Here is a 23,986-nt window from a genome sequence, read left to right as displayed (position 1 = left end):
TGAACATGTCACCTTTGCCTCGTAAGATTCAACTTTTGGGACGTTGCTGATCCCATGTCTGAGAGTTATAGAGAGGGAAGAAAACAGATTTTCCTTTTGGTATTGAAGTGTGTTGGCTATTGTGATGATGTTCAGAACATGGTATTTGGTTTTTTAGTAACTTTTGACTTTTCTTGTCTGAAAAAGAAAGAATGTATAGAAAAAATGGTACTGCAGAAAAAGCCCCACAACATCAGATTCAAGAGTCTTAATATGTAATTATGTAAGAATAGTACTTTTAATTTATGACTATTTGTAGGATAAACAGAATCTTAATAGCCCCAGACAAGCTATACATTGCTGAGCAACTGTTGGGTTTAAAGCTCCCAATACTTCAAAAATTAGTAATAGGATTAATATTCCTGATCCAAAAAGTAGCTAATAAAGGTCCCCTGAGATTTAATACTCTTTCCCTTGTCATTGTGTATTGAAGATTTCAGTTACTGCAAAAAATAACTTTGAGGCATCTTTATTTTTATCTAATTTTTGTTGTTCTCATCCTTGAAATAGCACTCTTACACACCTAGACCAGAATGCTTAATGTGTGGGGAAAGCCAAGCTGATTTTTTTTTCAAGATCAAAGCAAAATACCGTAAATATATGGAAGTTTCTTTGAGTATGAGGAATCCCTTGTGATATTGTCAGGCAGCCTAACACCAGGAGTATGCCAAGGATGTAATGCCTATATTAAGAACAAGTATCTAACATAAATATATGCAGCTTCTTGCTCTGCAGCCCTCCCCACTGCTTTGTGACCTGGTTTCTACAAGGAGGGGTCACAGTGCACTGCAATGGATCCCACTTTACATGAAACACTCTGTGGAATGACTGCCCTGTGAACAGACCTAGAGCCCAGGAGACATTCAGAGGCCACTGAACTTTAATGCAGTACCCTTGAACAGGAGCCTTTCACTGCAGTTTTCTGACAACTTGAATTGAGCCTCTGGTGTTTGTGCACCAGAAAGGTGCCTCAAAGCAAAATTATTTTTTGGATGCTTGTTCTGCTTCTGTGCAAGCAGAGTGTGTGTGAGTGGGTATATTTGTGTGCATATATATACTTCCAAGACCTGGCGTTTCAAAGCACATTTGTCCGAATTCCAAGAATTTAAGGAAAACAGTGTAGATATGAAACATGAAAAAATGTTCTTCTGAGTAACCATATTAGAGCAATGCAAAAGCAGTAAGCTTCTAATTCTTAAATAACAGGACTGCCTATAGTCAAAAGAAAACAAGCAATAGCAGCTCTGCTGAACCTCAGACAATGCCAGATTATGGTGATGTGAGATCACCATAATTCTGCACCAGGATTCTGCTATTAATCATAAGTGGGACTTCTGTTTCCAATAGAATAGAAAAAATTACAAATACAGACTTCCTTAAATATTACCTCTTACTGCTGCAATGTGACTAAGTGCTTTCATGGTGGAATAAGGTGATGTGTTCTGGTTGTATTTGGAAACATTCTCACTCTTGTGGGTGACTTGATTCACAGCTCTCTGACTTGGTCTGCCATCTGTAATCCTCTATCTTTTGCTTTTTAGATTCAGTTTTGACAGTATTTTTTTCTAATGTAAGCTCCAAACTCTGTGTTTAGTGGTGATCACTGCAGGCAGCATGGAGTGATGTTACTTTTAGGCTATGAAAGTTTCAGCAGAAGTATTTAACTGTTTTGCTTAGCAGAAATCTAATGGATAGCCATGGATGCAAAATGTTAGTGTTCTTGAAAAAAATACATCACACATTTCACTATAAAATGTCTTCTGGAGATAAGATAGAAGCAAAGGTTTCTTTTGTTTAACCAGCTTAAGTAAATGGGGTGCAATTGCTCACTTAGGTCCATGGTCCCATCAAAATACAGTGAAGGAATAAATTCTTCCTTGAAGAGGTATTTTTTATATGAGTTGGGACATTTCAGGGAGCTTCGTTGCTGATATACAGAGATCTGTATTCCTTTTTTTTTCTTTTTTCTTTTTTTTTTTTTTTTTCTGGTTGTTTACCCGATGACAATACCCCGGTTGTGATTTGGCTTGATATCAAGAATGTTGTGCCATTGAATATTAGAAATTTTGCACTTTAACTTGGCCACATGGATGGTTTTCAATATTTTTGGGTAAACACACTTGCAGAACCAGCACTAACACTTCGAGAAGTGCTAATCTGTCCATGCCCTGAACTGTCTAGAAAGGAGTCTGAGCTAGAGGAAAGTCTGCTATAATAGTGATACTCAGTTAAAAAGCACTGCTTTTCACAATAAGCATGGTGGTGATGAGGACACAGCTTCCAGTAAGGAAACTATACCCAGTCAATTAAAAGTGGGGGAAGCATGGACATGAGAGCCCACGCAGGTACACACCTTTCTGTTGTAGTATCAGGATTGCCCTCCTGTGGTGAATGTTCAAATGCTTCCAGTGAATTGTAACTATTGTGGCCACAGCCTATATTTTTCAGGTTGAAAATTATCTTGCAAATGATGCTTGTTGGGTCATTGTGCAAGTCAGATGTTATAATGTAGATGAACATTTTCCAGCCATGACTAGTTGCAATGGGCTAGAAGAATAGAGCTGTTCTCTCAGGACCAGAGATTTCTGGTTGTTTTTCTATTGCGCACAATTGCAATGCCTTACATGGATGTGCAGATTTGTGCAACCCTCACATATAAAATAATAAATGCAAGGCCTCAAGTCCAGAGTTCTCAGTTACTGCAAAAAAGGTTTACTTTATGGAAGAAAGGTGAATTAGAACAGTCTTATAAGACAATAAAGTTTCTACATGAAATATACCTTGACTTGCTAAAGTGACCAGGTAGTAGATATTTTTGAATTATTGGTGCTGGTTTTGGCTGGAATAGAATTAATTTTCCTCAAAGTGGCTGGTGGGGTTATGTTTTGGATTTGTGCTAATCACCAGGTTGATAATACAGAGATGTTTTTGCTATTGCTGAGCAAGTCTTATGTGGATCCAAGGCCTTTTCTGCTTTTTGTACCAACACAAGGATTTTGGTGGTGCATGGGAGACTGGGAGGAGAAAAAGCCAGGACAGGTGTTACAAATTGACCAAAGGGATATTCCAGACCATAGGGGATCATGCTCAGTGTATGAAGTGGGGAGAAGAAGGAGCAATGGGAGGGGATGTTTGGAGTGGTGGTGTTGGTCTTCCCAAGTCACAGCTAACTGTACTGAGGCTCTGGTGCCTTGGGGATGTCTGAACTCCTGCCTGCCCATAGGAAGCAGTGAATTAGTTCCTTGTTTTTCTTTGCTTGTGTGTGAAGCTTTTGCTTTCTGTGTTGAACTTTATCTCCATGAATATCCATGAATTTTTCTGCTTTTATCTTTGGATTCTTTCCATGCTCCTATTGGTAGAGGACTGAGTGAGTGGCTTTGTGGGGCTTGGTGGCTGGCTGGGGTTAAATCATTACATACTGCTTCTAATTTTTTTTTTTTTTTGCTTAAGGGTTGTAGCTTATGATGGAGAGCTTTCAAGGATGTTTATTTCAAAGTTGTGTAAAATCTGTATCCTGGGAGCATGTGGATGGAAAATGAACGAGTTCTGTATCTCCAGCATGGAATAAAAGGTTTAGAATATTAAATTTTATTTTTTGTCCCCAGGGTTTTGTGACATGCGAGCAGATGGGACTTTGATTTCAAGTGTAAGCCCAATGATAAAAGATTGGAAATCACACCATTAAAAAATTATAAGCAGTAGGTTATAAATTTTTATCACTTCCTATTGTTAATTAACCTTTAAAAGCTGATCATGTAGAGAAAGCCTGGGGTTTGGTTTCTGTGGGAACACTTTTTAGTGGTAATGAGCACCTGAGGATTCTTTTCTCTCCCTGAGTGAACATGACATTTCAATTCTTGCAGATTTGTGCATGATGCCAGCACCTTTCAGTCTTTTAAGCATAGCTAGAAAGTTTGCTATTTTCTGTATTGATGCAGAAAGGGCAGTGATTTTCTTCTGCTTAGGCTGGATGTGATTCCACTCTCACATTCAAGAATTAGTCTCCTGAATAGCACTTATTTCAGAAGTGTTGCTGGGAACCTTTTGCTGACATTTTGCCATCAGCAGGAGTAAAAATGAAAGCCAATAATGATGACTTCACCTTTACTTATATTTATCCAACTGGATATAGCTGAAATTTTGTAGCCATTTAAAATTACTCTTTTCTTTCAAACAACTTGAATTGCACCAAAATAAACATTAAAAATAATGGCAAAATAAAACTATTTTAGGATCTTGAACGAAGTTGCTTGAGACGGTGCAGAAAGGTTATTGGACTAGTCCAGTTGTATATCTAGCATGAGCTGGATCCTGCAAGTGTTTTGCATGAACTTGAATTTTCTTAAAAACTGTTTTCAGATGGTGGAAAACACAGTGAATAAAATGCATGAAAATGATTTTGAAATACATTTTAGTGTAAAGTGTATGCAGTTTAAGAAAGACGTATTTGTTTTTCATGTGTTTCTGAGCATAGTATTTAACAAAAAGAGTGTAAGGAAAAGGTTGCAAATACTTTCACAAGTGAGAGAGACCAAATTCTGTATCATGAAATTATTCATGTTTGGAATTTCTTCATTATGATCAAACCAGACATTTTCTTTTCCATGGAAAACCAGTCTAGTATAGCTACTGTGCTAAGAATTAGAATTTGATGGTAGCTAAGCTGAGTATCTTCTGAATCTATATGGTTCCTTTGTGTTCTTTCCTTCTCTTTAGGTTAGGAGAGTTTTCTGAAATTTCCACAGAGGAAAGAATTTAATAAAAATAATCACTCCATAAGTAAGAACTGGAACAATTTTTTTGGCTTCTTATTAGCTCTAACCAATACTGCACTGTTGCTGATATTAAAAATTTATTAGTTCCACCTATCTCAGCATGAGATGAGATAGAAATAATGGCCAAGTGTACACTTGTTTTCACTTCCTTCATATTAAAATACTTTGTTGGCTTTGGTTTGCTGTATTTGTATTGATAGATACAGATGGCCAAATAAGTTGTGGTACTGAGAAGGGTCCAAGTCTACCTGGCCTGGACACCTGACCTTTTCACAGATATATGAGCAACATGAGGAAAAGGCCTCCCCCAAGCTAACAATAATCTGCCAGTATATGGCCAGCAGTATATATCCCATGCAAGAGAAATGAATAAAATTTGTATTATCTGACTTGTGGGAAATTCTCATCTTCCATTGTTTGGTTTTCATACCTACACCCCAAGAGACTGGAACTTCAGATTTTTACAGGGTGGAACTTCTGGCTGCTTGCCTAGAAAAAAAAAATAAAAATAATTTGACTTACCTCTTGGAAGGTAAGGAAGCAGAAACTGAGGTGACCCCCTCACAGGGAGGATCTCAAGAGATGTGAGGCCACTAGAAATATAGGACAGAAAAGCCAGACTGAATAGGCAGGATACATTTCAGGGAAAAATGAAAGGCTCTGGTAGTCCAGCTGACCAAAGGTTGTCTCAGCCTCAATGAGGTACTTCAGAGGAAGGACAAGGAAAAAAAAAACCTGTAGAAGAGGATTGCATGAGTGTGGAAGGGAAGACATGCTATTAATAAAGATTGACAAAAATGCAATCTTGGGTAGTCAAATGTGGTTGTTTATTAGAGGAGAAGGACATTAAAAGGAAAAGAGTTTTTCTTTTTTTCTTCTGCCTGTGCAATTTCCTGTCAAGTTTTGCTTAGCAAATCAAAGTCCCCATTAACTGATGTTTGTATGAAGTAGCTCCCAAGGTAGAACTTCTGATCTTCTTATCAAACAATCACTGTTCATAGACTTGATAACAGAAAAAAAAGTGACATTCTTAGTTTCTGACTTTGAAAGAATAAAAATAATACCTGAGAAATAAGGAAGAAAATATAATACAAATGTTTTCTAATTCTATTATTAATTTTTCATGCAAATACTGTAAAATGCTAAGTATTCACTTTAATTTTTTCTAGGTTCTTGCAAGAGAACTTCAAAATAACACAGTGAAGGGCTTATGTTTTATTTAGTATATATAAATACTGTATCAAGCCTCTATGTAACTCACAAACATAATACTGTGTTTTATATTTGTATAAGTCATAACAAATGAGATCCATAAATCATCAGAATTTGAAACTGAAAGTATAATTTAGAACTTGATGAATTTATATCCAGAATTTATACCTGTTCTGTGGTCTGTTGGATCCTAATGGCTAAGGTATTGGAAAACTTTTCAAGTGGGTGAGAACTTTCAAGAAGAAAAAGCCCTGCATTATTGTCATTAGCTATAAAACATATTTTCATTTTATTGGAAGCACATTCTCCTTCTGCAGTTTGGATCTGAGTTTTGCTGTTCTAGTGCTTTATGTTTCTCCTCCCTGTGCCAGTCTTTCTTTCAAAATGCTGAAGCCTAGCTGGAGCTAAAATAATTGAATTATGGTAGTAGCTTCTGAGTAGCAGCCAAAATTCTCTGCAGTCAGAGGAGGCTTTTGATACACTTGGCTTCTTCGCTGTTTCAAAACACCTACTCTTTCTCAGCTTTTAAATTAACAGTAACGAAATCTGAATGTGAAGGAGACTGAGAGTTTGGAGAGACTTCTTCTGGAGTCTAAATAAGCATCTCTAATTCTGGCAACTACTTCTCATTTCTGATAACTTTTTTGTAAGAAAGACTTGAAAAGAGGGAAACCTTGTGGTAAATCACTGAGGAATATCCCTCAAACAGTTTTAGTCTGAAGTAAAAAGCAAAAAAAAAAAAAAAACCCAAAAAAAAAAAACCACAAAAAAACAAACCAAACCTGCTGGAGGGTGTAAAGCTCTCTTCTCACTTGACTCCTGTAAAGACTACCCAATGAAAGAGTAGGAGAATGTGACTACTGGATGTGCCTTGGGTAGCTGCAAGAGGTGCAAACAACTGGCAGGGCATTGCTACAGCCCAGCCATGCTCTGCAAATGTCATTACTAGTGCCACCAGAGCTGAGCTAATGACAGGGCTAACGATATTGGCAGCAGCCCAGACAAAATTAGTATCTCAAGAATTGCTGCCTTCTGCTCTAATGATCCTGTAATAGTAATCACTTATTTTCAGATTGGTCATCGTACAGCTTTTTCACAGAACGTTTTATCAAGCAAGTAAAAAGAAAGAGGAAGTATGATTAGTTAAATCCTCTGGCTCTTTCTTACTTTTCTAAGGTTTCTTATGTAGATAATGTACTTTGAAAGCTTTACTTTTCACTGGATGCATACAATGACTTAGGTCTGAAGATAGCTCTGGGAGGCCCTTTTGGTTACAAAGGCAGCTTTTTGTGCACATCTCCTTCAGTGATATATATGTCTGCGCAGCAGCTTATTTAGGATGCTGTCAGGAATGACTCTTTGCATTTGGGAAATTGGATCACAGGATAGAGAGGAATTTTTTTTAAAACTTTTTATAAAATGAAGTATGCGTCTTGCCTCTGGTCTTGTGCTGCTTGCATACTGAATGACTTCCTTCAGATTTCCAAGGAAATTTCTACTTCTAAGTACAAGGCTATTTTCTCAGGTTAAAAAATGGAGAAGATTATAAACTTAAGCTGGCAAACTTTTTTAACATCTCTTAAGTGAAAGATGCCAGAAAAGAAACACAGCAGATGAGGAACAAAGACTTTTATTCAGAAGCCCCTGAAGACCTGTACTGCTATGAGGAACATCATAATTTGTCAATTTTCTGATGTTGGTTTTATGAGGTATTGGTTGATAAGTGACAGGGTGCCAATAAAAACACTCATCAGTTTCCCATCTCTGTCTGTGCATCCATCCATGACTTGCAGAGTATGCATTTTCTCTGCTTAATGTGTTTCTGTGTCAGAATATTTTTTTATACTGTATTTCAGATCCTGCTTAAGAAAGAACCTGTTGACTGAAGTTGCCTTGTATATGTTACAGGAAAAGGTGATGGTGATGAAGTGATTTGTTTTTTCCCTCATGGTCTATTATATATTAATATATAACCTCTAATCATATGGCTGTTCAAAGTAGCAAAACATGCTTGCAAAACTATTGCAGCAGGGAGAATTTTGTGGCTCCTCTCTGGCTGCAGGGCTATGCCCAACAGATGTTGGAAATGGTACCTTACTGGCTCACTCTTGTAGGCAATACTCTTTCCTTGTCTCTAACTTAGCACAGTCTTGGGTTACACATTTCCTATTACTGAACTGTCTCTTTCAGTTGAGCTTGGGGAATAGGTAAAAAACCAGAAATTCTGCAGGTCTGTTATTGCTTCAAGATTGTCTCAGGGTGAGTTTTCTGCATTCTGCCTCAGAAGTGATTAGGTAGCTGAGATTTTTTTAAACCTTTTTCTGTTCTAAACTTTAGTGCTTCTATTTTCTCTGACAGGATTCCCACAGAATCTTCCTGTCTATAGAACAAGATGAAAAGACTGACTTCCAAAGCTGAGCAAGATGATTGTATTTGATTCAGTTTGGTGTGTTCTCCTACTCACATCTGTGAAACTATTTGTCTCCATTAATTTTTGCCTGAGTTGGCATATAATTCTGGAAACAGCAGAGGTGAACGACCTAAGGTTCAGCTCCAGGATATCTAATGCCTGTTTTGGTGTGTTTATAAAGCTGCTTTAGTTATGATGGAAGACAATCTCCTACCACCACCTCCTTTTCTCTCCTGTTTCATGCAGAAAGTGAACTACAGGGGAAGGGATTATTTCTAGAAACAAAAAGGAAAAGGAGGAGTTAATTCTCTCATGAATGAGAGAAGGCAAAAATCTCACATTACTTCTCACCTCATGGTGAGAAAGAGGCCTCATGTCTGTCAACTAGTATTTGTCCTGATGGTACAAGGTTTTCTGGTTTTGAGCTTCTTCTCAGTGGTCGTGTTTGATTTTAGTTATGAGCCTTTCATAATTTTTAGGCTTAGCTCTTTACATATATCATGATGTTTATTATAAAATAGTTGTGTGTAAAACAGACTTTACTTTCCAAAAATCTTCTTTTTCTATAGCTCAAGGATTCTTTTCTTGGTGTAGGAAGGATTTTAAAATAGTTAGATGATACTATTTGTTTCTTAAACCTTCATCCTGGATGTGCACTTGCTTCATGCTTTGTTTTCATTCAACTGGCAAACAGAACTGTGTCTAAAACCGTTTTAGTTAAATACCATTTTCCTTCTGGTAAACACCATTTTCCTTCTTTTAATTAGAGGCTGCAGACATCTGAATTTGACTTTTATTTTACTGCCAGCTTTAAGAACATAAACAGCTCCATGATGAATGTGTTCCTGTAAGTCTATAGGGGAGGTCAGGGGAAAAACCCCAAACCAAAACAGTCCCTCACAAGCTGTGCACTCTTGAGTTGGGTAGATGTAACATGTCAAATATCAACATGGCTATCTAAAGTTCAGTAAAATTAGGCTGATTATTTCCTGTTTCACAAATAATTTAATTGTGAACAACCGCTGTTTGTATTTTAGTTCAGAACAGAAAATGTGTACATGTAAAAAGCCCAAGTGTAAATGAGCTACAGGTACATAATCTCCTCTGGGGTTTGGCATTATTTAAAAGATTAATAGGAAGCAGTTGTAGTGAAACTTACTTTTTCATCCTAAAGTTGCACCTAACACTGCTTGTGTTCTGTCTTAGTAATATAGAAATGTCTTCCAACAAAATATTCAGGTAAATTATGTATACTATAATACTCAGCTAGAACTTCTTGAAGTTACATATTCCATTTGTAAGGTTCCTTCCAGTTCTGCAGATTTGAGGTTTCAGTGGCAGGACCTCTTCCCCTCTCACACAGAAGCTCTGTCAACTGGGGCATCTGAGCATTGATTGCAGCCCTGCTTGGGCAGTGATGGGGGCTGTTCTTAGGCAGCCCTGTGGGAATTCAGCAAGCACTAAGTCCCTCATTCTAGACAAAGAAGCAGTACAGATTCCTGAAGAGGTCTGACAGCCATTGAAAGAACCGGGTTTTAGTTGCTTTGTAATATTTCAAGCCAATTTTTAGAATAAATTTCTGTAGTGCTTGGGATTCCTTTCTACTATACCAAAGAGGTTCAGCTCAAGCCAACAGAATTGCAGCAGTGCTGCAAAAGGAACCAGAAGGAACTGAGCTTTGTGCTTATAAATCCATGTTCTGGATTTTTAAGTCTATGTTTAAGTTGTGTAGATCAAGGCAATTCTACTGTAAACACTGTGCCTTTGGAAGATGATGGTACCATTTTAATCAAATTAATAGGAGAAATATTCTGACATTCAGTTTGAAAGTAATTGAAGATGATCAACCTCTTATTAGGCTGATTATCCTAAAAGCTATAAAATGGGTTTGGATATTGAATAGTTTTGATTGGCTTGCAATAGTTTCAGTGACATTAATTTGATCTAACTACCAGTTTTCATTCTTTATAATTTCTTTGTCTAATCAGATTAGTGTAGCAAGGAGAAGGTAATAAAAATAAAAGTTTGTCTTCCTGAATATTTGTATGATTTTAAACACTTGTGTCAGGGAATCTACTGTGTCCAGAAATATGGTGGAAGTCTCCCCTGAACATATCCTAGGATACACGAACTCCAGATAAATTTTGTTCTTTAACTTTTAATAAAATAGTTTATAAGAAAGATTACAAAAGAGTAAAGACAATAGAAGTCAAATGACCTAAAAATCAAGACAACTCACAGTTTTCACTCTTCTCTTTTAAATAAACAAGCAAGGTAAGTGTGCTCAGGTTTTTTCTCAGAATATTTACCTTGCATTTCTGTCTGTTTTATGTGAATGACTTATAAGACTTTTCAATAATGACATCTTTCATCCCCATTTCAATGGAAATGGAAAAGATGTGTTCTGTGTTACATTAGGAAAGGAAAAGAATAATTACAACTGATTAGAGTAAGGCTTAAGGGGTTCTGGAGATTCAGTTAGCCAATGATCCTGTGGTCATCTGGCTTTAGGAGCAGGCCCCTCTGTCAAGGAGAGTATCAGTGCACCTCCTCACAGTAAAGAAATGTGAAGCAAGTGCCAAGAGAGTCATCTGCACTATATTTTATTCAAGATGCATAAAACTGAGGATGGTGAAACTATAGCCATATAGCCAAAGACATAAACATGGTGTTTGGTTCTCCCCAGAACATCCAAATAATTGGTGCTCATTAAATGAGCCCCGAATAAAAGAGGTTGTTTCATTCTTAACCACTTGGTTTTTACAGTGGCTATTCAACACTCATAATACAGATGCATTCAACTGTTCTACAGCACTGAAAGTTCAAAATATCTCTGCCTAAGTGAGACAGTAGCAGCTTAAATTGTCTGGTGAACAGTTTAAACAAATCTCTGAAAGACTTATGTTTTGAAGTTTCATTGTTTCCAATTTTTGTTTAAGTATCCAAGGAAGTGTTATGGAGGAAGCTCTGAGATTTTTTACCCTTTTAGTTATGGTGAAGGTAAAAGTACAATGAGAGGTAGGTTTTATTTGTATTCATATGACCTGTTTCAGTATTACAGCCTCTTTATTAGCCAGGTCCATTAAATGCTCTTTTCCCAATGGCAATAAGCAGACTTTCCAATAAACCTGTGTAACCTAGTTTACTTCATAGCTCCGAGTGTGATGCTGAGATCTCATGAGGAGAGATGTGCCACTTCCTTGCTATTTTGGGAGGCAGTAACTGGAGCATTTACCAGTTTGCAATACAAACATGTAACGTTTATGCTCTTTAAAATTGTTCACTTATCCATATTAACAGTGTGGGTGGCCTACTTAGATGGGGGTTTGCCTTTGGTTCTCTGGTCTTAATTAATCTTCTTCCATTCTAATGCTTTGCTCTTTTTATCTGTTACACTAGCTTTTAATTTTCTTTCTTAGGAAATGCACTTAAATTGCATAGTCTGTTGTATGCCTCTGACTGTGTGGGGAATCAAATGAAGAACAGAGAAAGACTGTGTCAGTGAAAAACTAGCATTAATAGGTCCCAAAGGATTACTAGGATTTATGACTACTTCCATTAGCACTAGAGTAAGAGCTAAATATTGAGCAGCCAAGTAAATGAGAATACTCTGACTTATCTAGGATGATTCATTGTTTGACTATAGTCTTGAACTGTTTTTTCTGAAGATAAGTAAAAATTTGCTCAACGTTCACGCAGTAGCTTTGCACATGTGTATAGAGAGGGTAATCAGACGTATGGCACTGAGTATGGAACAAAAGCATGGGCAGTTTTGAGTGCTAGTCTCAAAGTGTTCTGGTGTGTTATACCTCATGGTATAGGTCATTATAAATAGGACTGTGGAAGAAGCTTACTTGTCCAGCTTTCTGGAGCTGCAAAATTATTTCAATTAATGGATAGATCATTCACAGAGAGGTGTTATAAGTCTACCAAATGAACTGGTAAGACTGTGAAACTGAGTACAAAAGGGACAATTGATAAAGTTTATATTAGTCCTTTAGTAGTCTGATGTGAAGTTACTTTCTATTGAGGCTTTTCTGTGCATTCAGATTTGGGCATATCATATGTTGACCTAGTCAGAATACTGCATAGTCTTGCTAGTAGCAGCTATTTTCCATTTGAACATAATGTATGGGTCAGAGCCGAGAACAAGAACCAAAATGTAACTAGTGATCAGTCATTCTGAAAATGTTTTTTTTTAGCCCCACAACATTGGTATAAATCAACACTGTCAGGAAAGCTGGATTCTAGATATGAGATCAGTTTTTCTGCCCCCAGTTTAGAAAACTTTGTAAGGCTTTGTTTGGAATTTATCCAAGCAAATTTAAGCTGCCTAGAAGCTGGGTGTCCTGTGTAGCTTGCTGAGTGACAAATAGTTCCCCAGGAGCCAAGAGGATGAATCAATGGGGATGGATCCATACTCTTCTATTGATTGCTCAGGCTAGATGCTAGATTCCAGGCATCTAACTGCTAAGTGATTCGACTTGGCTAAGGCGGGTGGCACCATAATTAATTATTTTCATTTGTTTTTTTAAGAATATTACTTTAGTTGCTCTGGAGAAATAATTTTCAGAAACTGAGTTGCTGGTGACAATTTTTTGCCACTAGTTAAGAAATACATTGCTTGTGCACTCTGTCCTGTTAGTTTCTATTGTTGTAAGACTGAGCTTGCCTATTATCTTTCTGGAGATGCTGAAATGAAGGACAGAAAAAGTACTAGAGGTAAAATATGATGGAATTTTAAAACACGTTTTGCAGTCTAAATCCTGTGTGCATTTTGGACAATCATATCAGCTGAAGGTATCTGCTGTTTTTCTCTGACTTCACACTTTGACTGTCTCCATCTTGCCGTTCATGTGGGAGCAGAGTATGGTTCTTTTCCTCAGTCTGTTCATCAGCTCTTTTCCTCAGGGAACAAAAAATAATGGATGGGCTGAAAATTTTAAGTCATGGGAAAAAATTATGTTAAAATATGGCTATTGAATAGGAAACTGTGAGATAAGCTTGTTATTTTCAACTTGAAATCTCCATCCTTTTTTTTTTTTTCCCAGCTGTGAGAAAATGTTGGCAGGTAAACAAGGCTTTGCTCCTTTTAGCACTGAGATACACACAAGAGTTACAAGCTAATATTCAGCCAAACCAGATATACATCTGTTCAAAGATATGGCATAATGAGCCACAGTGGTCTTGTAATTGTAGTTCATAACATGGTTTCTGTTTTCCTCCACAGCAATCACTTTTGCATCACACAGCAGTCAGCAGATAATCTCTTCACTGACACTCAAATCCAAGAGATTCTTATTGTACTGCTGACTTGTGATAACAGCCTCCTTGGAAATATTGTTTGGTTTATTTTTGTTCTTGTTTTTATTTTTTAACACATGGCCAGAAAATACTGAATGTTCCCAAAACAGACTGATGTCTTCATAGATGCGAGGTCAGTTCAAAAAACTGATACAAAGTTTTAGGGTTCTTAGACTTCCAAGCAGAAGCATCTTCAGGGGGGTGCAAATTAAATGGATATGAGGCAAAACAGTAAGTCAAGGAGAGGAATTGGTAGGTAAGTTGGAATACCACTTGAGTATACTTTGGCAAGGGTGGGGGGAACATAAGAAGTGAAGAGCTGATCTAGTTATGCTCAAATACATCAGAACTAAGACAAAAATGCAACGTATTATAGCCTGTAGCCAGACTTTTGAATAGGTTGGATGCCCTCCAGTAATTTAAATGAATCTTTAGCATGACTCATGACCAGGCTGAGCTTTGCCAGTTTCACTGCAGGGAATTCCTTCTATGTGAAGGTGACACTTTGTGGCCTGTATATTTTTTGTGTCTCTGTACCAAGTAATCATTTTAATAGAAAGTATTTTAATATCAATTGTTATGTTTTATGTAAGGCTATAGCAATAAGAAAAATTATTATGGGATAAAATGAAAAAGTATGGAATTCATAAAGTTTTTTTGTTATTTTGTTACTTCCTAGTTCAATATTCAGGGGAAAGAGTGAAATGTGAGCTTCTACTGTTCAGAATAAAATTTCCCAATTACAATTATTCCAGTTATTGGTACGATTCATTCTTTTTGTGAGCTATTTTTTGGTCCTGAATTAATTTATGAGAATTTTGATAAAGGAATGATAACTGTCTTTATTCCACTGTGTATTATATATCAATCTAGGATCTCATGTCTTGTAATGCTGTACAAACAAATAGATGGTTGATTTTGGCCCAACTCTGAGGAAAACTTTGAGTCACTCTATTCAGCTTGAAAAAATTATCTTTAAAAAAAAAAAAAAGAAGTTTGTCTAAATAAGAAAAATGTAAACACACCTCCCAATCAAACCAAAACAAAACCTTTATATTTCCCTGAATGTGCTGTTTTTTTTTTTTTTTTTTTCCTTTTTTGATATTCTTAACATATTCTACTTATCAGGCTGAATTATGTTTTGTCTGGTTAAACAGTGCATGGCCAGAAACAAACTTCTCAGTCTCAAATATCACTTGGCTTGCAGAGTGAGGGCACAGTTACAGAGGCCTCATCTTCTGGTCAAGAAGAGTGTAGGTCTATCTGAAACAGGCATCAAACCCTGAAACAGGCTTAACTTCAAAAACTTAAATACTGTAGTTTTTATTTATTTATAATTAATTTATTTATAAATTATTTATATATATTGTTTGGGACTTGTGTCGTTCCCTTACTTTCTGGTATTGCTAAAATGGATACACTATTGTTTGATATGTATGCCAGGTCAGAAGTTTAGAACAATAGGAATAGTTTAGAACAATAGGAATATTGTTACTCTATTACCACAATATTTTGATTGAGCCAATCAACACTCTTGAGAAGGAGTTTATTCAGTCAAACAAAACATCACTGACATGTGGTTGCACAGTTTCTATCCTGGGAGCGGTTGCCAATGACAACAGGGTTTGCAGCCAGGATGTGTGCCGTATCTGCAAAATACTTTAAAGTTAATTAAAGATTTAAAAATGAGGGCCTTCTTGGTCTGTGGTTACCCCAGTTGGTTCATTTCCATAGGTCAGTGTGCTTGGCTGTCAGGTTTTCATTCTGTTCATTCAAGTAGCTTTGACTTGTTTGACATAACATCCCAATATGTTCTTTGTAGACATAGGCTTTGTCATCATTCAGAAATTGATTTTAGCACTAACTTTTGTGAGCTTCCTAACTTTCATTCTTTAAAAAACAACTATTGTTTTAAATTTTTGCCATTTTTTTATAGCTGTACGTTAATTTCTACTTGCTGTTTAGAACTTCTAGAAATAAGTAGAGTCCCTTATCTATAAGTATCTGCTGTTGTGGTTACCTGAACTTCTTTTTTGTTACAATGGGATCTAAATTGGTTTGACATGCATACATCACACACCTATGAAGTGCTAAGGTGTATTCATAAGTCACAGTAATATCCAACAGGTGGAAAGGACAAGTTATAAAGAAATAAAATACTGAGACTGAATTCCTGCTTAATAAGTCCATAATTAAAGTCCCACTGTCTTCCTTTGGGGTAATAATTTTTAATATGCTGTTAAAAATATATTCTAGTTACTCATAAAAATATTTATGGTATATTCATCAGTATTTTCAATCAGACTTAACAGTAAGCATCTGTTTCTGACACAAGCTGTTCAGAAGTTGTTTAATATTGCTAAAGAAGGAAAGAAAAATTCCTTTTTAGTTGCAAAGTTATATGGAAAAGAACTTAAAACCCTCTTTTTTCAGGCTCTTTTTCTCTGAATTTTTTCTCTCTATTTTTTTTTCCTCTCAGCTCCCTCTTCTTTTGATATAAAAAGCAGTTTTCATAGATTCTTCAGTTTTCACATAACACAGTGCCTGTTCATTTCTGCTATAGTGGCTGACACAGATAGCACAAAGAGGATCCATGGCAGACCACCTGGCAGTGTCCTTCACTACAAACAACAAAACTGTGTGGGCCACTGAATGATAGGACAGGAAACATCATAGCATAGACATTTGCATACCCCAATGCAGTCCAGGTTTGCAGCCTTAGAAAATGGAGGAAACAAAGTTAACTCATTTGCCTCCATATTTAGGAAGTGGCATATACAATATCCTCAAAAAGATGATGCTCAACAGCTTTGGAAATACAGTAATGCATTTAGTTGTCTCAATAGGGACTTGTGTACCCAGTTTTTAGGGTCCAAGTTTGTAATTATTGGCCTTTGGGCTGTGGGAGTCACAGTTCTTGACTGCTTGGGGGAAGCTGTTCTCGGCATTCTGTTCAAGTTGTCTCTATTTTTCTTCTCAGTTTTCTATAATATTTTTCTTAAATTTTGAACTGCTCTGTATAAATGCATTCTATATAACAGATGGCTGCACTTCAGTGGTAGATGAAGTGCTGCCTTATATATCTAATTTGTAACCTTAAATGAACAGAAGCTATATTTTAAATTGCTGATTTTCATGAAAGCAGATCAAATCAGCTCACTAACAAACTTTACATAATCGTGTCATGGCTTGAACTAAAATGGAAAGTCCTTAGTTTTGGGAAAAAACCTAAATAGTTTACCATTTATATTACCATCTCTTGTATCAAGGGTTGGATCTCTTTGTATGCTCTCTCTTCTGAACTTTTAGTCTGATGTTTAGTGGCTATTTTCCCTTCTTATTCAGAAAAAAATCTAACAGCTTTTCCCATTGTTGTGTGAAAAATCACATTATTACACAAATTGTTTAACAGCATAATGCGTGCAGAGAAGTTACCTAATTATTTCCTACTTTCTGAGAGTTGTTGCTCAAAGTAGTTGTGGCTCTCATAATGATGAAAAATCACAGGAGAGAAAATAGTTCATTTTCTTTCACCTTGGTCTCTATTTTTGGTATTGCAAATAAATTTAGTGTAGCACAGCTTCTGGGTAGGGTGAAATAAGTTGCAACAGTGTGAGACTGCAGGTTGATTGTAGAGCACCTGCAACTTTAGGAGTCCTTACTCAATGAAATTATATAAAACTCTGATCCAGTTTAACTATATGCTGCTGTTTCAAACACCTCCAAAAATACCAACAAAATTAACTTTATACTGGTGGTGTTTTGCTGGATGGGGATTGAGTACACTGCTATGAGCACAGATAATACAGAAAGTTGAAGCAGTTATGGGAGTGTTGTACACTCTTGATGGTCAGAAATGCAATGTATTTTTGTCTGATATGGGTCAAATTTATGCTACAACAGTGCTCAAATCTGGTGTTTAAGACTGCAGAATTGCTACTTGAAAACCTTGGCAACTTTTTCTATTTAAAATCTTAGATGTTTTCTGAAACTGTTACTGCAGGTCAGAATGCAAATGAAAAAAACATGGTAAATTACTATAAGTTTGTTCTGACAGAAAAATACTAACTGCTGGGATTGACAGAAGTGTTATGCATGTTCATAATGAAGCATCTTATAATTTACATTGCAGTTTATATGTATATGTGCACACACTCAGTGTTTGTGTTTATGTAAATACACACAGATATGTATATATGTACATTGCTTCTTTGTTCTTTTTTCCCTCTCAGAAGAAAGGTATTTTTAAAAATAAATATACTGATTACTGGTTAAAAATATTAATTAGGGAGAGATAGAAATTATTAAAGATAATTTTAAAAAGTAAGGTAACATGAATATGCCTTCAAAGTGGCAGCTCCTGAGTCATGTGATTAAGCCAACAAGGAATTGAATTCAAGGTACGGGATTATAGACGTTGATGGCAAAAAAGGGATCATAAGAACTCTTCAGATGTCCTCCTGGTGAATTGAAACTAAGATATAAACAGCTGGAGCCAGGTAGAATCTGGCCTTAGCTTGCTTTCTTATTCCATCCTTAAACTTAAGGGATAATGCATTTATCTTGGTTCGAGAAAGAGAAAAGCTTTTGCCTTTTTGGCATAAAAGTCACTAGTATTTTGAATAAGGGTATAGTCACAGTGGGTAGTAATTAAAGAATTCTCCAATCTAAAGAATTGGAGATCTGCAACTTCTGTAGATCTTAAGATTCTGCAGACTACTGCTTTCTCACTGTAAAGCCTTAAGAACAGCGTCAGAAAGCCTATTTGGGCACTGTAGAGAGCGCGGCGCTCCAGGACGGTTTGGATGGATGAGAGATCTCAGAAGATGTGGTTTATTAGAAGGGGGAAAGGCCCTGCTTGGAGTTGCCAGGCGCAACTCGTGGCCGGCCCAGGGAGAGAGGGAGAGAGAGGGAGCGAGGGTCCCAGGGGAAGGTCCAAGAGAGCGTCCGGTCCCTCGGGCACACCTTATCAGGGGGCTTCAAGGTGGGCTGGAACAGGACTTGGGCCAATGGGGTCACAGATACCTGATACTTCAGGGGAGGGTCACAGGTGTGGGATGAACCATACACTGGGGGTGAGACAGAGCATTCCATTTGACCTTTGGACCTATCTGCAGGTACAGGGCATTGTTTAATCAGAAGGGGGGATTGCTTTCAGCCTGGCTATACTATTGCTTTCTAGTTATTCAGTAGTCAAGGTCTGTTATTTCAAATCTAGTTCTCATCTCAATGTCTGTATTTTCCAAATCTTTTGCCAGGCAATCATATTTATAAGGTTTTCCTATTTCATCTTCCCCAACAGGGCACAAAATAGATAAGGATAAAAATCTTTATGGTCATATTAAACCCCCATCCCCCACCCCCAAAAATAAATGAAAATCCAAAAAAACAAACACCCCCTCACGCACAGAGACAAAATTTGGACATACTTACAGTCTTTGCTATTGTCTCTTCTGTTGGATATGTGCTTAATATGACAGAGAAATGAAATTTTCAACTGCCCTGGGGAAAAGTTATATCTAGGTAACTGCTGTGTGTGGAAAACAGAAAAGCAGATGCCTGTAGTAGCCTGATAAGTCACTGGATATGTATGGTTAAACAAAAAAAAAAGTTATATTCCTTCATTTATCCTCGAGGAAAGGTTATTACTATTTTTGTAGCTGCAGACAAAGGTTATGAAAATACGACTACCACATAACACTTGTCACTTTAATGGTTTCCTAAGTCTTTGAATAAAACAGTGATGCTTTATAAATGATAACTTGGATCAGGTTTAGCATGGCTACCAAAAGTTCCAAAAGCTTAAAATTCCCTCAGATTTCTCGAATTTCTGCACTGTAGTGTCATCAGAGAGGTTAAGCTGAAATTTAGGGAGGTGAAGGTCTGTCTTAAATGTTTTGTATCTTTTCATAATAGAACAGGGAATAAAAATGAAAGGAATCTCTTGTTTTGACATGGTTTATTGGATGTGTTCCTTATGTTCTCATCATTTGTGTTTCCTGCCTGGTATGACCTCCCTATGAATGATTTCAAAGGCTAATTTACCAACATGTAAATGAAATTCCTTTTTAGTTTATTCATAAGGCATTTCTAAATGGTACAGTTTGGTGTGTTACACAATTAACTTATTGAAGACATTTTTCACGAAATAGCTAAGATGGTCTTCTGAATTGCCATCATACCTTGCATGTGGGACTATTCCAATTTTCTTCTTATCTAATTATTTATCTGTTAGAACATTCTTTTTGGTGGAGGATGAAATATATCCACTATTAATTGCCTATGCTAATGTAAATAAAAGCAGATACAGCTGATAGGCAGGCTTTTTAAAAGTCAAGGATTAAAAAAATTAAGGATAAAAAAAATTATTCTGCTTGGACAAATACTAGCTTTTTACTATTATATGAGCTCATTAGGATGATGGAAAATACTTACTATTTATATAGGGATAATTCTTTTGCCAAAATGAAAACTGACTTCTTGAAGTGCTCTAATATTACATAAACAGCTATTTTAGTGGGATTCTAGGAAAGTATATTTGTATAGGAAAACTTTTTGTAGCCTCATATGGTTCTTAAGTAGATGAGAGGCTCAGTGAAATATTAGAGTAGAAAGTGAACTATTTTTAAACCATTATGGAAAATAGAAAGAATTTGTTCAGAAAGTTGAGATTCTGATGGTTGTACAATGAATGAAGCAAGGAATTTAGATACAGTGGGGATGTGTCGTCCTTGAAATCATAACAAGACATAATATTAGATCTTAGGCTCTGAGAGATATTGTAAAATATAATTAGACCAGACTTGAAGAGTACCTGGGTTATTCTAGGAGGTACAAAATATAAGCAGAGCAGTCTTCCCGTGGAAATCGCATCAATGCAGATGCCTCACAGAGGGAATAATTCTCTTGGAAGTCTGGTTTTTCTGCCTGTCATATTGTAGGTCTATCACAATGCAGAACCTTAAGCTGGTAGTTTGCATTAGGGAATATTGAAATTTCACAGAAATCAAAGGATTTTCTGGGTTTTTTGTTCACAACAGGAATGATGGTTACATCTGTATGGAGGAAAGAGTGAAGGAAGGAGGGATCCCAGTGTCCTTTGAGGCTGAGGAGGAGAAAGAGATGGAACAAGGTGTATATAGTAGGTCAAGCCTATGTAGGCAAAATGTTTTATATCTGGTTGGTCAGTTTTTTTTTTTTTTTCCTTTTTCTTTTTTTTCTTTTTTTTTTCCTCTTCTTTTTTATATGGACTATGTATTGCGCTATCTTTGCAAACATGCATGTTTTCTCCCAAAGGTGGTTGAGCCATTTGGCCTACAGGGAGGCAGAAATGTTTTGTAATAAAAATATAATGCATTATTTATATAAATAATTAATGACTAAGTGACATATTTCAGAATTTTATCAAAATGCTTCAGGTTGTTATTGAAATACAAGTCCTGCAGACTTGTGCTCATCTCAAGCTGAACATTTCCAGAAACCATTTTAGCAATCAAGGTATCTTTAGTCTTCAGCCAGCAAAACAGAAGGATAGTAGTTAAAAACAAGTTTTAGATTTTTGACAGTGTGTCCTATAGAAGTAAACAATATTTATCCTAGAGACTATTTTGTAGGCACTATGGGAAATATGGACACTACAGGAAATATTTGAAACTTCTGTTGTTACTAACTTAAAACTATTTTTTTAGTGGTATTTTCTTTGAATTGTCTCCCTTTATAAAATGTGTGACTAAGGTTTTCTCCCTTCTATGTGTACTGATTATTCTGCAATGTCTGAAAAAAGAAAGGTGCCATTTATTTCTACATATAGACTGAAAGTCGTGTTGAAATAATTGAAATTATCTCTGTAGGTATTATTTTCCCCCCTCAAATGCCTTATGGTAAATTTGCCAGTGAATTACCAACATATTACTGAATTACCAACATATACTATGCTACCTTATGAAGATTTTGGCTGCCTGAGGGTTTTTTTAATATGATTAATGGTGCCTTTCTTTCCTTTTTCTTGTAGAAACAGTAAAATAGATGCTCTTTCTGGGCATTTAATGCTCTTTTCTGAGTTCAGAAACAAACAAGAAAAAAGGAGAAAATTTCTCTTTGTCTGATTATTTTGTAGTCTTACTATAGCAGAGGTGGAACTTAAACATTAAAACTTTTTTCCCACCTCACTAGATATGATTGATTTAGTATTTAATTTTTTAAGTATTGGAAAAATATGTGAATAACTCTGAAAAGGATTGCACTGACTTTTTCTTTTGGATGTCATGCATTTATCATTACTTCTTAAAAATCATTATTTTCAAATGAGTTTTGCTTATTGTATAGCAGTGCCAAAGCAAGCAGCAGCTGGCTAAGTCTCAAAAAATGTATTTCATCTTTATAGCTCTCATCTTCTCATGCATCAATAGAAAAGTCTGAAAGGATGTAAAACTGCACCAGGCGAAATAATGGGCCTTGCATTGATTATCATGATTTGATAATCAAAGAACTGGTTGTCTGAAGACAAGTGGCACATGATCTGTGATAGGGCAATTTCAATTATCCATGCTATTGTAGGAGGCATATTACCATATCTGCTGCTGCTGCTGCTTGTACAGTGCCAATTCTCTGCTTCTGACTTTGTTTCGTAGAAGTAACTTTGAAGATGAAAGTCAATTTGTAGCATACAAAATTGAAATAGTGTGTAACTGGGGGGTTATGCTCATGCAAAAAAAACCCCACAAAAATCTTTGAGATATCTTTGAGGACTTTGAAATGACAGCTCATCATAACAGGGTGTCTCAGAAACCTATGCACAATAAGCCAGTGGACTGGATAATTTACTCAGATTGCGCTGTAGCCCAGTACTTAAAGCAGAGCACGATGATGTGTGGGTGGGTGTCCCCAGGACCACAATCTCTGCAAGCTGTGTAGACCATCTGAGAAGTTAATCCACACTCTATCCTCAACAGCCAAGCTGCTGATCCTGAAAGAACTTAGAAGTAGGTGTAAACTGACAGGTATAAATTAGATGAGACCTTTCAAATCTGAAGAGTAAAAACCTCTTTGAACTTGACGATGTATTAAGGGAACCTAGCAGAATGATCAGTTCAGGACAAGGTGCAGCTACCCACCTCTCAGCAGCCTCATCCTCTTCTCCTCTTCACTCTGTTAACACTGTATGAGAAGAAGGAAGCCAAAACATGTTTTGAGAGGTCTCTGAGTCTAGGTAAGCAGGGGACATTCTCGAAAATCATGTTATGGATAAAGAATTCTATTCCATCAAGTTTTTCCTATCCATCTGTTCTCATATAATAATGTTACAGCTGATGTATTTCATTTGAATAATTCTTGAAATTGAAGCAGTTGTCATTTCTTTGTGTGGTTTTCCTTCTCTGTTTCGTTATATGTAATTTCTTGGTCTTACCCTGTCTTTAACAGCCCAACCTCTTAACTTTCTAGTGAGTACTCCATCAGGCATCCTTGCTTCTTTCCTTTGCTTTTCTTCTCCTGCTAGGATGTGTTTCATTTCTGGCTTTTGTGAGAATCTCAGTGGTCTGTGCCAAGAGTTTAAAATAACAAATTTAATTAAATTAAAAAGATGTGTTTTCAGCTCTTTGGAAAACAGATTGTCTTTTGTGCACAGCTGCCATCCCTGTTTGGATCTTCTAAATGCTACAGACTAACAAATATTCATAGTAAATATTACACAATAGATGAGACGTTAAGATTTTATGATAGGTTTTCTTGGGTTAGATTTAAAGGTAAGGATTTTAATTATCTGGAAAAATCTTAGGGAAAACAGTGGTTTATAAAGGGATCTCATTTTAGTAAAAAGTGAATGTGCCTTTTCAGGTAAATCAATAGACCAGATAGTAACCCAAAGTTTCCTTAATGATCTAAACAAAAGAACTATCTCAGTTCCCTACAATGACAAGGATGGAGAAAAAGAAAAAAAAAAACCCATGCATTACTGCCTTAAATGAAAAGGCCAATAAAAAAGCTTATCTAATAGAAGTTCCTTGGGAAGAATGGAAATATTGCAATTCAGGAGGAAAATAGTATTTTATGGTCAAGCAGGTCATATAAATTTAGATGCCTGTAAGCCTGATTAAACTTTAACCTTGCAGCCAGATCTTTTGGAATTTTTTTGAAATTTGAAGGAAATTATTAAAGGAATTTATGAAGAGGTCCATCTCTAAAAATAGCTTTTCTACTACAGGCTTGGTATTTATTTTTTTTTAATTTTAGTGAAGATCGTCAGTAA

General features: G+C 36.3%; 1 long non-coding RNA gene across 1 annotated transcript; it reads left to right on the top strand.

The window, feature by feature from the left end:
* The first annotated feature begins 2,236 nt into the window (after nt 1–2,236).
* On the top strand, nt 2,237–5,212 carry LOC137473472 (uncharacterized). Its single transcript, XR_010998829.1, has 3 exons — nt 2,237–2,384; nt 3,645–3,685; nt 5,015–5,212. It is a non-coding gene; the product is annotated as an uncharacterized lncRNA (long non-coding RNA).
* Nucleotides 5,213–23,986: the final 18,774 nt, after the last annotated feature.

Source organism: Anomalospiza imberbis, chromosome 4, assembly GCF_031753505.1.
Source record: "Anomalospiza imberbis isolate Cuckoo-Finch-1a 21T00152 chromosome 4, ASM3175350v1, whole genome shotgun sequence".
NCBI classification, from domain to species: Eukaryota; Metazoa; Chordata; class Aves; order Passeriformes; family Viduidae; genus Anomalospiza; species Anomalospiza imberbis.
The sequence above is the reverse complement of the archived record's forward strand: the minus strand, read 5'-3'. Positions and strand labels throughout refer to the sequence as shown.